Source organism: Prionailurus viverrinus, chromosome C2 (assembly GCF_022837055.1).
Source record: "Prionailurus viverrinus isolate Anna chromosome C2, UM_Priviv_1.0, whole genome shotgun sequence".
Lineage (NCBI taxonomy): Eukaryota > Metazoa > Chordata > Mammalia > Carnivora > Felidae > Prionailurus > Prionailurus viverrinus.
The window spans coordinates 86,499,596-86,515,999 of record NC_062569.1 but is presented as its reverse complement, the minus strand read 5'-3'; the positions used below and the strand labels follow the sequence as shown (position 1 = coordinate 86,515,999).

General features: G+C 44.9%; 1 long non-coding RNA gene across 1 annotated transcript in view; it reads right to left on the bottom strand.

Moving 5' to 3' along the window:
• Positions 1-16,404, bottom strand: part of LOC125175248 (uncharacterized) — a 68,623-nt gene that overhangs the window by 27,242 nt on the left and 24,977 nt on the right. The window contains exons 2-3 of the long non-coding RNA XR_007155713.1: positions 11,010-11,097; positions 6,527-6,657 (exon numbers count right to left, since the gene is read on the bottom strand). This is a non-coding gene — a long non-coding RNA (uncharacterized LOC125175248). The remainder of the gene's footprint in view (positions 1-6,526; positions 6,658-11,009; positions 11,098-16,404) is intronic.

Sequence of the window (16,404 nt, the reverse complement as noted above, 5' to 3'; positions counted from 1 at the left end):
GAAACTCTGGCGGTGGGGCCCAGAGTCTCTAGTTTAACAAGCACACAGGTGACTCTCATCAAGTTTGAGAACCACTGGCTTGCATGTCTGTCCTATGTGGCAAGACTGCCCTGTATCCCGCTGCTTGTCGGGCTCCCTTCTCTGGTTTGCCATCTCCTCTGCCCTGCAGTGGGCCATGAGGAACCACCACTGTGCGTGACTAGGAGAATACCCAGCACACTGTAAAGCTTGGTAGCCATAGGAGGTGGGATGGTGCCAGAGAGCAGGGCTGCCTTCGGCTAGAAGGACAAAGAGCTTGGGTAGACCTGGGTGAAGGTGGGTCATCAGCTGAAGGAGGTTCCCCCAGGCAGCCTTCTGGGCATCCAAGAAACACAAGCAGGGACTGCGTTGAGTGAGGAGGTAGAAATATGGTCAGAAACCTGCTAAAGAGGGCTCAAGCCCAGAATGTGGCCCCAGAGTGTGTGGGTTCTGGGCCATGAAGCACCTCTGGGTGGGCAAGCTACCTTCTCCCTTCCTTCAGCATCTCCTCTCTTTGGGTCAATATGCTCAAGCTGCATCTCTGAGGCTAGCTGGTCTCTTGGTCACCTCCCACCCCATCTCCAACTCCCACCCTCAACCCCACTCCCCACCCTAGCGACCCTTGTGACAGAAGCAAGGAGAAGGATCCCCAAGGAATCAGATGGAGAAGTCCAAAGCAATCCTTTGCAAGCTGGACATGTGTATGAAGTCCCCTTCTTTGCCCTATTTTTCTCTATAGCACATGTCAGCATCTGAAATACTATGTTTTTTATCTATTTACTTCACTAGAATGAGAGCCCCATGACCAAAAAAAAAAAAAATTTTTTTTTTTTACTGAATTATTTACTGCTCAATCCCCAGGGCCTAGGACAATGCCTGCACACAGTCATCATTCAATAAATATTTGTTGGAAAAGGGGCAGCTGGGTGGCTCAGTTAAGCATCCCACTTTGGCTCAGGTCATGATCTCACAGACTGTGGGTTCCAACCATGCATCAGGCTCTGTGCTGACAGCTTGGAGCCTGAAGCCTGCTTCAGATTCTGTGTCTCTTTCTCTCTCTAACCCTCCCCTGCTTGTGCTCCATCTCTCTCTCTCTCTCTCTCTCTCTCTCTCTCTCAATAATAAATAATAAACATTAAAAAAATACTTGTCGGAAAAAAATGAATGAATCTTAGATTTGTTCAAATATCAGGGATGCCTGGGTGGTTCAGATGCCTGGCTAGGCATCTGACTCTTGATTTCAGCTCAGGTCATGATCCCAGGATCGTGGGATCAAGCCCCATCTTGGGCTCTGGGCTGAGTGTGGAGCCTACTTAGGATTCTCTCTTTCTCTCCCTCTGTCCCTCTTCCCTGCTCATGCTCTCTCTCTCTAAAATAAATAAATAAATAAAATAAAATATTGTTCAAATCTTAAAGTGTATTCTGTGATCTATCATTATTTATTTTTTTAAGTGTTGTTTTTTTTTTTTAATTTTGAGATACAGAGAGAGAGAAAAAGAGAGTGCATGCACATGAGCGGGAGAGAGGTAGAGAGAGGAGAGAGAGAATCCCGAGTAGACTCCACCCTGTCAGCACAGAGCCCGATGTGGCGCTCGATCTCACAAACTGAGATCTGACCTGAGCAGAAATCAAGAGTCAGATGCTTAACCAACTGAGCCACCCAGGTGCCCCACTATGTTTATTTTTAATATAAAAATGATTACTCAAATACTTGAGTAAAAATCAGTGCCTCATGTCTTCTACAAAGCGGGGGCTTCAGATGCCTGTATGCGCTGCGGCTCTAGGTTCCACCACAGAGGGAAGCTTCATTTATGATCAGACAGCAAGGATGAGAGAGGATGAGGCTGTGAGGGTCAGGCCCTCGATGTGAAGGGAGAAATTGTTTACAAAGACTTATTATGTCTCCATGCCTCAGCCAGATCAGTGGTTCTGAGAGGTACAAGTACAGGAAATTATAACCAAGTGAGAAGACAAAATACACTAACTCTGTCCAGTGCCTGGCACACAGTGGGCACCCAAAAAGGTTAGCAAAATCTCTGTTTGCATCTGAACTCCAGAGAAATCTTGATGAACAAGACATTCAAAGAATAGTCCTTGTAAGACTCAAGAACAGGGACTCAGTCCCTTTGTTTCCCTAGTACTTGGCACAGTGTGTGTCTAAAAGGCCCTGAATGAATGCTTGATGACTGAAAAATATTCTTTCCATTGATGTTTCTGGACATTACATTGTATTTCAGGCCTAGTGGCTGAAAATCATTCTGACATGTATTCAGCAACACTTCCACATTAGCAAGTGGAGTACTGAACTTTCTTGCATCTTCCTGTGAGGATACAGAATCTTCCAAGTAGTCACCCCCAAGTACCCTGACTATCCTTGACCATGTGTCCTTGTGAGAAACTGTGGGGAGGGATGCAAAAGGGGCATGAGATTGAATTTTTTAACCCCCAAAAACCATGGGGCATTGAAAGAATTCCCTGCTATCTTTTCCCCTGAATCTCAGGGTTAGAGCTTACAAGGGGCTAAGATCATCTAGCGCCAATGGAGAAACGAAGGCCCAGAGAAGGGAATTGGCTCCCTGAGGGCACACAGTATGCAAAGAGCATTGTCAGAAACAGAACCTTGTTCTTTTGACCCGAGTTCAACATTCTTTCCATTTTGTAGCTTTGTCTCTATCTCTTGAAAGTAGAAAGGAGAGAAAAATGCTATTTAATTCATGTTTAAATTCTGTATTAAGAGAGAGATATCAATTTGTCTATAAGGATGTTTACTGAGATTTCACTTTACACTCAGCACTGTCTTAACTACTGTAGGGTATAAAGCAAACACAGAATTGTCCCTGTCTATTGCATGGGGTTGATGATGACAACAGTAAGTTTTGATTTTTGAATACGTGTTACATACAAGCATTGGCTGCTTTACGTGTATTGCCACAAATAATTCTCACAACAGCTTTATAGAATAGATTTCTATGTCAGGCCTCTTTGGGTAGCTTATGACAGAAACCCAACTCAAACAAGCTTAAGAAAAAAAGGAAATTATTTGCACACCAAAATGAAAATACCAGGAGTTGTCTAGCTCTGGTTAGACTGTAGCTCAAACAATGTTACCAGGATCTCTCCCTCCTTCCATCTTCTCTGTGTTAGCTTTACTTTCTAGCATGTTCTTCTTTTGTGATGAAAAAGATGACCCCCCCCCCACTAGCCCTGGCTCCCATGAGCCTTACAGTTTATAATTTCAGAGAGAGCCCCCTGAGTCAACTTCCACATCAGCCATCTGCAAGACCTTGACTAATCCTCTTTCAATCACATGAGCACATCTGCACCAATCATTACATCTAGGAAAAAGAGATATTTTGATTGGCCACCCCACATCTCCATACGGTGCGGGAGGAGAGTTTCTTTTGTCAGTGGAATGAAGGAGAGGCAATTCATAATCCCATTCTACATAGGATGAAACTGAGACTCAGAGAAATCAAGTAATTGTCCAGGGCCACAGAGCCTGTTAGAGGCAGAACTGGTTACAAGCTCAATATATTGCCTCCAAAACCTATGTTTTTTTTTATTTCTCCTGAGGTTTTGTGGGGCTTTTTTGGAGGCGGGGGGAGGGTATACTTCACATACCTCAAAATTCACCATTTTAGAAGTGTACAATTTAGTAAAAATCCTGCTTTAGTTGTCAGGCCAGGTGTTCTCCACTTTGGTGTGATCAGTGCTCAGTTGTGAAGTATGTGGTAAGCAATTTGTTGCTATTAATGGTTGAGTTACCAGAGGTATCGAATGATTTACTTTTAAAAATAGAAATCGGAATTAATTAAAGATTATCCCTCTAGGGGTGCCTGGCTGGCTCATTCCATAGAGCATGTGACTCCTCATCTTGGGCATAGAGCTTAAAAAAAAGAAAGACTATCCCTCTAATAACGTCATCCTCATTTTCTTTTCTTGATATACTCTTTCAGATGTAGTCAGCAAAACTCCTGCTTAAGAGAGTGTTGTCACTCATGTTGAGTGTTTCCTAGGAGAAAAATGCCACAGCTTGGAGCACCGCTACAGCTCGCCATAAACAAAGCTTTCCCCATTGCAAGACAGAATGAGTAGGACTCTAAGAAAGATACAGAGCATTCTAGGAACATTAATAGAAATGACAAATCTGTTCAGCAACATTGCAGATTATAAGATTAAAATTCAATCAATATCATTTCTAGATTCCAGTAATGAAGACTGGAAAAGAAAATACAATAAAAAAAAAGTCATCTCATTCCCTAAAGAATCCAAAACATTAAGTATTTTGAAATTAACCTAAGAGGACATGCAAAATCTATTCAAAGAAAATTACAAGTCTCTACTAGCAAAAAAAAAAAAAAAAAGGTATTTAAATAAATGGAGCTTTTGGCTGGGAAGATTCTACATGGTAAATGGTAACAAAAGCTCAAGCAATCTTGGGCCACGTTAATACTCTGCTTTAGAAAGAGGACGATGACAATCCTGTTCTCTGAGCTGCTCAGATCACACCCTGAGGGAAATCCAGACAAACTAGAACATGTTGGGGGTGGCGGGGGGAGGGGGGGGTTGTTGTATGTGGCTAGGCTGGTAACAGGTATGGAAACCATGCCATACAAAGAACTGAACGGGTTAATCTGGATGTTAGAGAACTGGGGCATTTCCGCTGGGTAAGCGCGGATTTAGGAGTAGGGGTGGAAGGCTAGCTCTGTGAGACAACAGTGAGTGAAAATTATAGGAAGAGAGATCAAGGTAGCAGCTTTCTGAAAGTCAGAATCGTCACTGATCTAAATTGTGAAGCAGGCAGAGTCGCTGATATTATCATCCCTGACAAAGAGAGGAGAAAAAGGTCCGGGAAGCAAAAAGGATTTGTCTGTAATCACTCAGGAGGGACACAAGAGACTATGGACTCCCCAGTGCTGTGTCCACTGCCCCAGCACTGAGCTTGAAGAGATACAGCAAAACAGGTGAGAACAGCCAGCAGTAAGGAAGTCACTGGAAACCTACCAATGTCAAAGCACGACAAACAACTCTGAATATCCTGTGGAGAAAAGGATCAGGCAACGAGAATGGTTTCCTATGGGAAAGTAATGACTTCTGACAAGAAACAGGGATCAGGAGAGCAGAAATTTCTGACAGGAGACCAGGGATTTTTGACAGGAGAGCAATGGTTTATGACAGGAAAACAGGCATTTTCTGGCAGAAAATGTTGATTTCTGACAGGATGTTAGTGGACTTTTGACAAGAGAACAAGGATTTCTGAAGAGAGTGGTGATTTTTCTTCAGACAGTGATTTTTTAAAGGAGAGTGGACATTTCTGACAGAAAAAAACCAGTGATTGCTAATAGCAGAGCATGGATTTCTGACAGAACCTTAGTGCCCATTACATGGGAGAGTAGTGATTTCTGACAGGAGGTTTTTGACAGCAATGAAGGTGTTAGTTAGGAAGGACAAAAAGCAGCAGCACAGAACAAAGTGGAAAACAACAGGCAAGCATCGAATTCCCTCAGCAAAACGCTGTTCGTCCTGTGTCTGGAGGGAGGTTTCACCAGTAAAAAGAACAAGCTGGATCAGGGAAGGCTCAGGGTGGGCGAGACCTTAGGTTCAATATCTCATTTAACAGAGGGAGATTGGGTTGAAGGGAAATGATCTGGGAGATTCAGATCATACAGGGGAGCATAGATGACTAGGAAATGCATTCCCACCCAGACACTTGGAGGAAGTAGAAGAGAAGGGGATCTGGTCCTTCTTCAGTCCCCCAAACCCAGAAATAACAAAGCCTTGGTTTTGATTCAGGAGATGCTAATGGAAACTTCTGCCCTCTTAATTAGCTACATGTTCTTGGCAGGGTGGGGGTGGGGGGTGTAGGAGGGTTGGGCAGGATAGGAGAGAAGTGGTCTCTGTAAAGCTGTAGCCCTAAAGTTATCCAAGAACCAGATCCCATCATGCTTAGAGAGAAGCCAGCCTTGTGGTAGAGAGGAAAATGAATTAAAAGAGAAGGAAGTACCGACACAGAGCCTCTGATAGAAACAATAGGCTCACAAAATCCTGCTCAGAAGGAAAAGTGATTTCCTTTGTCCCACACTCACCACCCATGCCCCTGAGAGCTCCCAGGCTAGACCCAGACACCCAGCAGAGGTCACGCGCAAGCTCCTCTCCCTGCAAGTGGTTAGGTTTAATGTGAGCAAAAGCCCAGCAGTGCACAACCAAAGCAGGATATGTCTCAGAGGGAAGGAACGCTTTTTCTCTCAGACTGAGCTCTCATTGACCCCAGCTCCAGGCACCACGTCTACCACGTGACTGGATTCCTGTGGGCACTGAGCGCTAGGAGAATTCTAATTGTGCAGATCCCCAGAACAGCTGCAGCATCCCGAGCCAGGAGCTCCAGACTCGTACTTCCGACCGGATGCAGGGCTCAGCACAGCTCTTCACACTCAGCCCTGCAGGCCTGAGGCCTCCTGCAGAAAACACCTCCCTTCCCCCCCTTCCCCCCCCCCCCCCCATGGACTACCTTTAGCTCTCTCTGGGGGTCCCTGCAGCGTTCTTCCTACAGACCCAGGGGGCATGGTCTTTTCTTTCCAGCTGCCACCACCTCTCCTCCAGGGTTCCTTTCAACCACACACTGGATTCAAATGTTTATTTCTGAGAAAGAGAGACAGACAGAGAGTGAGTTGGGGAGGGGCAGAGAGAGAAGAGGACAGAATCCGAAGTAGGCTCCAGGCTCTCAGCTGTCAGCACAGAGCCCAAGTGGGGGCTCGAACTCGTGAACTTCGAGATCATGACCAGAGTCGAAGTCAGATGCCCAACCAACTGAGTCACTCAGGCGGCCCAGGTGACTGGATTCAGATGAAGACCCAGAATTCTCCGGCCCCCAACTCTTGATGCCTCTGACTGGGCCTCAAGTCACTTTATTGCTGCGAATATCATAATAAAATTACAGATGAGAAGCAAATTGGGGATTTCTTTAATCTCGGAAAAATTTGTATTTCTGAAGAGAGTGCTGATTTTTCTCAGGAGATGCTATGTGACTGATTGCTCCTGTCTCACTTTGAGAACTGCCGTAATTGACCTTCCCAGGCAAAGCCCTTGCCTGTATTTCTGCCTCAGGAGGCACGTGAAATCTCTCATGTCCTCAGCACTGTGAACCACTCGGCCACCCAGAGCCTCCAGATCAGTCCTTTTCTGTGAACACTCACAAAGTCTTCCCACCTGGATGACTCTGGGCAAGTTGCTTAACCTCCCCAAGTCTCAGTTACCTTATTTGTAAAATGGGGACAAAAATGCCTCCTTCACATAATTGTTGAGTGATTACCTGAGATTACATATATATGTATATATCTATATCCGTATATATCCATATTTCTACATATATATGAAGTATCTGGCACCCCGTAGGCTTAGTATATTTGGTGCCCTGACTTCTCCCTGGGGGAGAGCAGTGACCTTGAGAGCAGGGCTGCAGCAGGAAAGGCTGCTCAGCCGGGTGGAGGCTGAAATACCAGAGGTGCTTCGCTCACAGTTCAGGTGCCCTGGGTGGGGCTCTTCTGCACAAAGGCACCATAAGGGCACCATAACGGCAAGCCACAGCTGCTGGGTGCCTGTGCCAGCACCCAGCCCACCCTGCTGGGGAAAGAGAGAATGACACTTCTAAGGCAAGCATTTATAATAACCGGCAAGGCCAGGTTCTCCCCCTCTCCTGCTTGTCACTGGGAGCCTTGGCAAGGTAGAGAGCAGCTGCCCTTGGATATGTTCCTCTTTTCTCATCAGAGGGGTCTCCTGGAGTGTGGGCTAGCCTGCCTACGCCTAGGCCTTGGCAACCACTCCTCCTCCCAGCAAGCCTCTCATTGGGGTGATTTGCAGGGTCTCGAACTCTACCTTTATATCCCAGGGCCACGAAAGAAGCTCTTTTTTAATAGTATCGCTAAAGGGCCAAGCAGGGATTTTTTTCATCTTTTCCCTAGTCCTAAAGGACTAAAGGATGGAGTTCAAGGCCCCAGCCACCCTGAAACACCACAGCCTCAGCAGACAGCTCTCAAGGGAAGAGGCTTTCTGTGCAGGGCTGCCTTGATCATTACCCCTTTCTGTCTTCATTTTTGTCTCACATAGTTTGTAAGACACGAGACAAGATAAAAAGGTTTTAATTCATAGTCTTGTCTCCCCGAGTTAACCTGTGTGTTTCCGTCTCCCTCTTCTCTCTCACTGGTACCCAAGGGCATCCCCAATCCACACGGACCAGAAATACACACTCGCAGAAACTGCAGAGCCAGGGCTCAGACACAAAGGCTGAGAGTGTGCTTGCAGAACCAGATTTTCCTCTCCCAAACACCAGACAAAACTGGGTTGGGGAAGCAGGAAGAGACAGCTGGGCCCAGACAAGAGGAGTGAGGACACCTGAGTCCTTGAAGTGGGGAAGAGGGTGGAGGAAGAAGGGAGCAGATGGGAGGGCACACAATGTGGGGCTCAGCGTGGATTGCCCTCCCCAACCATCAGTGCTGGGGTTGGAACAGCCCAGGAACTGGGCTGGCCTGGAACAGCAAATGGTGACCTTAGGGGCCAGGAACTGGGCTGGCCTGGAACTGCAAATGGTGACCTTAGGGGCCAGGAGTAGGGAGGAGGCCAACATGGAAAACTTTGCCCCTGAACAGAACCAGGTGGAAATTTGTAAGTAGGAGCAGTGATGCACTGTATACTGCTAAGGGGTTTGACTATGGTGGGAATGCTCTCCTCAAATGAAGGAATTTTTGATGGAAGAACTGTTTAGAAAAAGTTGGAGCCATTTGAGCAAAAATCCTCAATTTACCAGCACAGAACTAACTGAATTTTTCCAGTTGAAAATAAATCAAGGATTTCTTTCTTTCTTTCTTTCTTTCTTTCATGTTTATTTATTTTTGAAAGACAGAGAGAGACAGAGTATGAGTGGGGGCAGAACAGAGAGACGGGGGGAGACACACAATCTGAAGCAGGCTCCAGGCTCTGAGCTGTCAGCACAGAGCCCAACGCAGGGCCCAGACTCACAGACGGTGAGATCATGACCTGAGCCGAAGTTGGATGCTTAACTAACTGAGCCACCCGGGCGCCCCAAGGATTTATTTTTTAAAACAACAGACCAGCTTCCAGGGACTCCCCTGACCAGCACAATCCATCCCTATTTACACTTTTACAGTAGGAACAACTGATGTTCAGAAGGATGACCCTTGAATTGCCAAGTCATCAAAAGAAAGTTTCAGTTCACTCAACTGCCAGAATCCCTATTTCCTTTACATTATAGGGAAGTAGAGCATGACTATATTTCTAAATTAACCACAAGCTCCTTGAAATTGATTTTTCAAGAATTCTAACATCCTTTGGATAAAGGCAACACTGTATATAAATTGAACGTATTGCACATTCAGGAATGAGTTCCTCTTTGAAGAAGAACCTCATGTGGTTGCATCTTGTAGACCTTTCATTTGAATGGTTTGCACTAGGGGTCCTCAGTTTGGGGGTTAGGGGAGCGCCCCCTAGGAGTATTTGGCAATGTCTGGAGACAACTTTGGTTGTCCCAGCTGAGGGATGGGAGAGGGGGTGGGATGCCACTGGCATCTAGTAGGTGGTTACCAGGAATGTTGGTCAACATCCTACAATGCACAGAACAGCCCTCCACAACAAAGAATTATTGGACCCCAAACGTCAGTCGTGCTGAGGTTGAGGAATCATGGCTCGTGACGATGCAGAAAGATGTGAGAGCCAGCAGGGTAACTTTCCCAAGACTACTCACAGGCTTCCGGGCCAGGCTCAGAGGCTATCAGCCATTGCTTGGGGCTGGTCTCACCTCACCCAAGCTCTTAAGATGGTTATATGATCTAAAGCCAGGACATTCATCTGCAATAAAATCTAACAACTGGTACATCTGGCTGCTCTCTGCTGGCACTAAGGATACTCAGCTGGGCTTGGAGTGAAACAGAAGTCATTCCACCGGGACTTGAGACTGAGGCTCTAGGTCAGTACATATTTTCCCTGGGCAGGACTGGAAGGGTGCTTTAAAGAGCTCTGGTAGCACCCTTCCAGCAGGTGTGGCTACTGCTTCCACTGGCAACCATGTCTTCTTGTGACCAACGCCTTGTTTCTCTGGATGTGTTAACGTCATCAGTAAAGTCTGACTTCAACCTGAGGCCAGAGTCTACTTAAGATGATGCATTACTTGGCTCTGATCCATTCGTTATGTTTACATTGTGCAGTTTAATGTGGGAATTCCCTGATCTGAGAGCAGAGGTAATTATTTTGAGGAGCCAGCTAATCCCTGAGTGACTAGAGGTTCAATAACTAATGTAGTTTGCTCTACCCTCGTACAAGTATTTGGCAAAACTATTACTATGATGTAGCAACAAATAAAATATAAATGATTTGGGGCGCCTGGGTGGCTCAGTCAGTTAAGCGTCCGTCTTCAGCTCGGGTCATGATCTCGCGGTCCATGAGTTCGAGCCCTGCTTCGGGCTCTGTGCTGACAGCTTGGAGCCTGGAGCCTGCTTCGGATTCTGTGTCTCCCTCTCTCCCTGCCCCTTCCCTACTCATGCTCTGTCTCTCTCTGTCTCAGACATAAACATTAAAAAAAATTTTTTTTTAATTTTTTTTAATGTTTATTTACTTTTGAGAGAGAGACAGAGACAGAGTGTGAGCAGAGGAGGGGCAGAGAGAGAGGGAGACACAGAATCTGAAGCAGGCTCCAGACTCTGAGCTGTCAGCACAGAGCCTGACACAAGGCCCAAACCCACAAACTCTGAGATCATGACCTGAGCTGAAGTCAGACACTTAGCCTACTGAGCCACTCAGGCACCCAAGAAGTATTTAAGAGCTTTGATGAACTAATCATTTCATATACATCTGATCCCAGTTAGTTTATGAGAATTGCACAAATGTAATAAACAAAAACAAACAGAAACAAAACACACACACACAAAACCCACAGAAAGTAATAGAAAAGCCCATGTTAAGCTGCCATGGAAACTCACATTTACCTTAAGATTCATATTTGGTACAATTTTCTGAAATTCCCCCTTTAGGCTCCAGGTGATCTTGGAATTCTCTGAACCTCACTTTCTAAATCTGAAAATTAAAAAAAAAATAACAAAATAAATAAAGCTAAACCAAATCAGATATTTCTGCATTATTTCATCTTTGATATTCTATTAGCCTAAGTCTACGAATTCTGTCAGCATCATCAAAGGAAGAACTCTCCAGAATAAATGAAAGACATTCATGTATTTATTCAGCCACTCAGTCATCCAACAAACACTGATCAAATGTAAGGCACCGCACTAGGCTCTGTGTAGAGTACAAGATTTCAAAACCAAAAAAGTCCACTGAACACTCATGCAGCTAACCTCTGTAAGGAAACCAAGAACTAAAAGAAAGTCATTATGATTGGCTTACAATTGATGCTTTAAACCACTCTTGATTAAAAGTAAGGGCTCTTTTATTGGAATGTAAAGTATGCAGACTAAGAAAATTTCCTGCAAATGACTCAGAAATTCTCTGAATTCTAAACAAGCTCTCAAATGGCTATAGTGTTTAGAGAAAACTAGTAATGGAACACTTTACCTTAAATTCTTTACAATGAGAATCTAACATCTCCAACATAAAAACTTGAAAACGGCTTCCAATGCAACAATCTCAAGGGCAAGGAAAAAATATTTATTAGATCTAATCTAGAGTCTGGTATTGACTGCTGTCCACTAAGGGACTTTCTTCCTGTGTTGAAAAAAAAGGTGTACAGTACAATCCCATTATTCACACGATATCTTTTCATTTGATCAAAGAGTAGATACATTTTACTTATTAGGGGGGGGGATGAGATTGATTTGGCAAATGGAAACCAAGGCAGTATTTCTAGAAGGATATTTTCACTTCCACTATTACATGGAAGATGACAAAATTAGGCAGGAAATCACAAAAGCCTCTGATACAATGGAGGAAATTACTTGTGTGGTTTACCCGTAAAGAGGATACACCGAGGAGGTGCCCAGACAGATAAAGTGGGGGGCTTTACTTTGTTTCATTTCTGAACATCACTATGAGATACCAGTACGAGGTGCCCTGAGCCCCGGGTTTTAAGAGGGGGTAGATGCTGTTCCTACTTCTAAGATGCTTACTGTCCTTTCAGGGGAGGCTTGGCCAAATAAGTGGAGAGTTCCAGCCCAGTGTGATAAGAACCTCATGGGGCCAGGATCGAGATTGTGTGAGCACGAGCACGTAGGAGGGCTCTCACACCCAGGCTGGGGGTCTGTGGGTATGGCCTGGACAAGAGCCTCTCTAAAGGACCCTCTACAACTGACATTTTACATGCGGTTAAGAAAAGGAAAAAATAAGTACAGATAACAAAGTATAATAAGAAATCCTTCGGAGGGAAAAACAGTACATGAAAATACTGTCGAATCCTCTACTAATCTTTATTCAACTGCACTTGGAGAGAGGAGACAGGCAATCATGGAGGCTCTGGGGTCCGCAACACCTTCCTGGCAGGTTTGCTTAGGGTCTCAGGGAATCTCCAGGGACATCCACTCTTCCCATTAGCAGTGCACTGGGCCAGAGGACACCCCACAGCCGCACTAATGCGTGCTATATTAGATTACAAAGCCGAGTAATTGCCAGTTAAGCTTCAAGTAATGGTGAGGTCATTCATCTGTGTTTCGTTCATTTGTACAGCAATTAATTTGTACCTAAATTAACAATAAAAGTGGTTATGTGATCCAATAGAGGAGAAAGGATGGCAAGAAAAAACTAACTTCATCCGTTTTATTCTACTAGCAAGGCCAAATCACTCTTTTCCTCTTTTCACTGTTGTTTATCTCTCTGGAGAAGGTGATTTTCAGGCCAGCAAAGTGGGAACCAGTCGTGCATGCTGGCCCCGGTCAGGGGTCCAGCCTCAAAGGCTGTGGCCAGGAAAATGAGATCTGTGTGATGCAATGTATTGTTGACTCGAAATGGCACCAGCAGGTCACTTCTGCAGCATGCTTCCAAGGCAGGCCAGGAAACAGGCCCTCTGGAATTGTTTAAGGCAAAGAAAGACACAAACTAACTCAGAAGATGTTAGCACAGAATTAGCAAGCTGGAGCTCTTGGGCAGCATATGGCTAGCAGACACATTTTGTTTGGCATGAAAAGGTTTTTAAGTCTTTGGATTTGTTTCCAATGTTTAAAAATTAGGGTATCTCACATGAATATTCAGATCTCCAGTTCTCTTGAAAGGTTGGAATACTGTTTGCACTACATCTACGTTCCTGACTGGCAACATTTGCCTGGAACAGCGTGGTCACTGTCCTGTATAGTCAGGCAGTGCTTGCCAATTGAGTATAGCCCCCATCGCTCCCTATTGCCCTATACTGTGCCTGCCTCTCCCTGTTAACTTGTCTGGCTCGTGGAGGATTTGAGTGCAACCACTGTTTTTAGCATTTGCTTCGTCACTCACGGAAGCAATCTGCTCTGGTCACTCTTTATATCAGCTTCACTTCTTAACTGCCTAGAGCAGTTTTTTCAATCTGAATGTCTTGGACATAGAGGCGGTGCCCTGACCAAAAGTCTTATACCTGCTGCTGTGTTCTTCGGTTTTGGCATTGAACCTGTTGTCACAGAACCACAGACCTATCCAAAGGAGTAGAAGCAGCTTATCCACCTGTCTCATTTAGAACTAAGGCTCAGAGAGGCCAAGTGACTTCTTTAAGGTCACACAGCAACTTGAGACAGAGCTAAGACTAGAACCAGCTCCAATGCTTTTCCTCTGATACTTCAGCCCCTTCGGGGGTGCTCATTCATGAGTCTGCATGTCGCAAAGCAAGAATATAATTTCCCAAGTCATTGTGTCATCTTAAGTCTGAATACTGCAGGTCTGTTGGGCATTGGTATCTGTTAAGGTGGCCCCTGATGATAAGATATGGTGTTCAAACTTACTTTCTGATTTTTAGTCTGTTGACTTCGGAGAGCTTTGAACTGGGAGTGAAGCCAACTGGGTTCAAGTTTCAACTCTCCCTCTTAGCAGCTGTGTGATCTTGGGCAAGTTTCCTTTCCTCTCTGAGTCAGAATTCCCCAATTGTAAGATAGGAATGCCTGCCTCACAGGATGTTGTGATGATCACAGGACATAACAAACATGAAAGTTCTCAGAAAAATGTATTAAGATAAATGCAAATTACTATTACAGGGCATTGAGCTTAGCTATCAGAGAATCTCAGATTCCCACCTTCTACAAGTGAGGCTCAGGAAACACATCCAGCTGGCTACCAGCAGAGTTCAAATTAGCAAGCATGTCTCATGTCTCCCCCACCACGACCACAGATGGACTCAAGGATCTAAGTTACAGCCATGTAGGCCCAAGCACGTGGGCACAGAGGAGCATCAGCTGGCCCTGAGGGTGAAATGGGAAATGCCCTAACCTCCCCTCACTAAGGTCTATGAAAACAGAGCCCCAGTCTCAGAAACAGAATCACTAACCGGCTCTCCTGCTACGAGCGGAGCCCCACGCTTGCTGGTGACCAATCGCCAGTCCGTGAGCATGGGCTTGCGAAGCATTATACTGCACAAATGAACACCGCTCTTGCAAATTTGTGGGACCTGCCAGCCCTCTCTGTTTAACTAGATCTCCGCAGTGACATCCAGACATGTTCTGCATTAAATTAGAGCTGGTAATTTCAGAGGGAAACAGCTCTGAAATGGCATGAAAGACAAAAATCTGTTCCTTGAAAAATGGCACCATATGTGCCTGCCATGCTGCAGTTAGGGTAAAAGGCTTTCCCTCCCTTTGTTACTCATCGAGCCGCCGATGTTAATGTCAGATTTGCAACAGAACCATATACTAATGGAACCTAAATTAGCTCTAAAATTAGCTCTTAACAAGAAACTGGAGGCTAGCTCAAGGCAAGCAGATTTCTCTGACTGTGAGAGACAGAAAGCATTTTAGCAAAGCAGCCGCATATTGATATTCTCGAGCCTCAAAAAAGATCACTCTTCACTGTGAGTGAATTGCCGGGGAAGAATTGTGCACAGCCTGCTGTTTGTCTGTGTCAGGAACTAGCAGCTCAACCTGCAGTTTTAAGAAAGCCTTCCGCCAAACAAAGAAGCTGTTGAGAGTCTGGAGCGCGGATGAGGAGAGGGAGGGACTTGGGATGTCAGACCTGGGTTGGCGGCCAGGTCCTGGGAGTGGCAGCTTTCTGGATTTTAGAGCATGTTCCATTATCACTATCCAACTAACACCTTTAGAGAACCTAGAGACTATAGAAAAAACAGTGACGGGAAAGATTTATATGGATAAAGAATATTTAGCAGCTGACATGAGTAACTGTTATATTCCACCATCCTGAAAAATTGGGGACCGAAAATTTTCTAAAGCACATCCTATCGATAGTTATTATCGATACTTATCCCACTTCTGAGATATCAACAGAATGGTAAACTTCACTAACAGGCCCGGCCCAGCCAAGTTTTTCCTGTCCCTCGCTCCTCAATGACCCCAGGTTGGAATTTGACAGTTAATGGGTTGGCATTTTGAAGGCCACTCCAGGTTTGCAGACCAGGCCTGGGGGAGAGGGAGGCTGAAGGATGCAGGATGGGTGGTTAGAACCTCTGAAACCTACCCAAGGAAAAATCAGAACTAAGAAATCATTGCAGCTGGGGAGTAGCAGGAAACCGGCTTAGGTGCAGGGTGGTTTGAATTAGGCACCCTCCCATCCAATTCTCATGGGTGAGGAGTCTACATTCCCATTCACTCTGAGAAGCAGTGGACTCCTGTTTGGCCAAGAAGTGCCTCTAAACCTGACATTTAGGGCATGTAAATTCCCTTCCGCTTCACACCCGGAACAGTCAATGAGCACTGTCGGCCGAGCACTTGGTTTATCCATAGCAATTAAACAAGACGGTGTATATGAATGTGCTTTGTAAAAGATAAAATACTACACAAATCCTAGTTATTAGCAATGATACATGTACTGCCTCACAGTATTATAAGACTTCTTTGAAAGTGCTGTTCAAAAGAAAGTTATTATTATAAAAAATTCTGGAATCTTCTGGCCCCAGAAAAAACTGCAGATGTAATAAAGGTTTATCAAATTATCAACAATTGAAGGAAAAACTGAATCCCAGAACACACTGTATTAGGTTAACTAGAATTACAACTGGCAGAAACATATTTCTTGTTAAATAAATTTTTAAAAAAGCGTTTTAAGTGAAACAAATATCGAGTTCTCTAATGATGCTTATAAATCAATTTTTAAGATGAAGAACTTGCTCTCATAATTGTTCATTCTTCCTGGCAGGACAAATCTCATAAACTCACAACCTTTCGTGCCAGTACAAAGAGATCCATCTTCTCTGATTATCTCTATAGCCTAGGGTCTGCAGCACGACTGGACCAACACTGGCAAGCA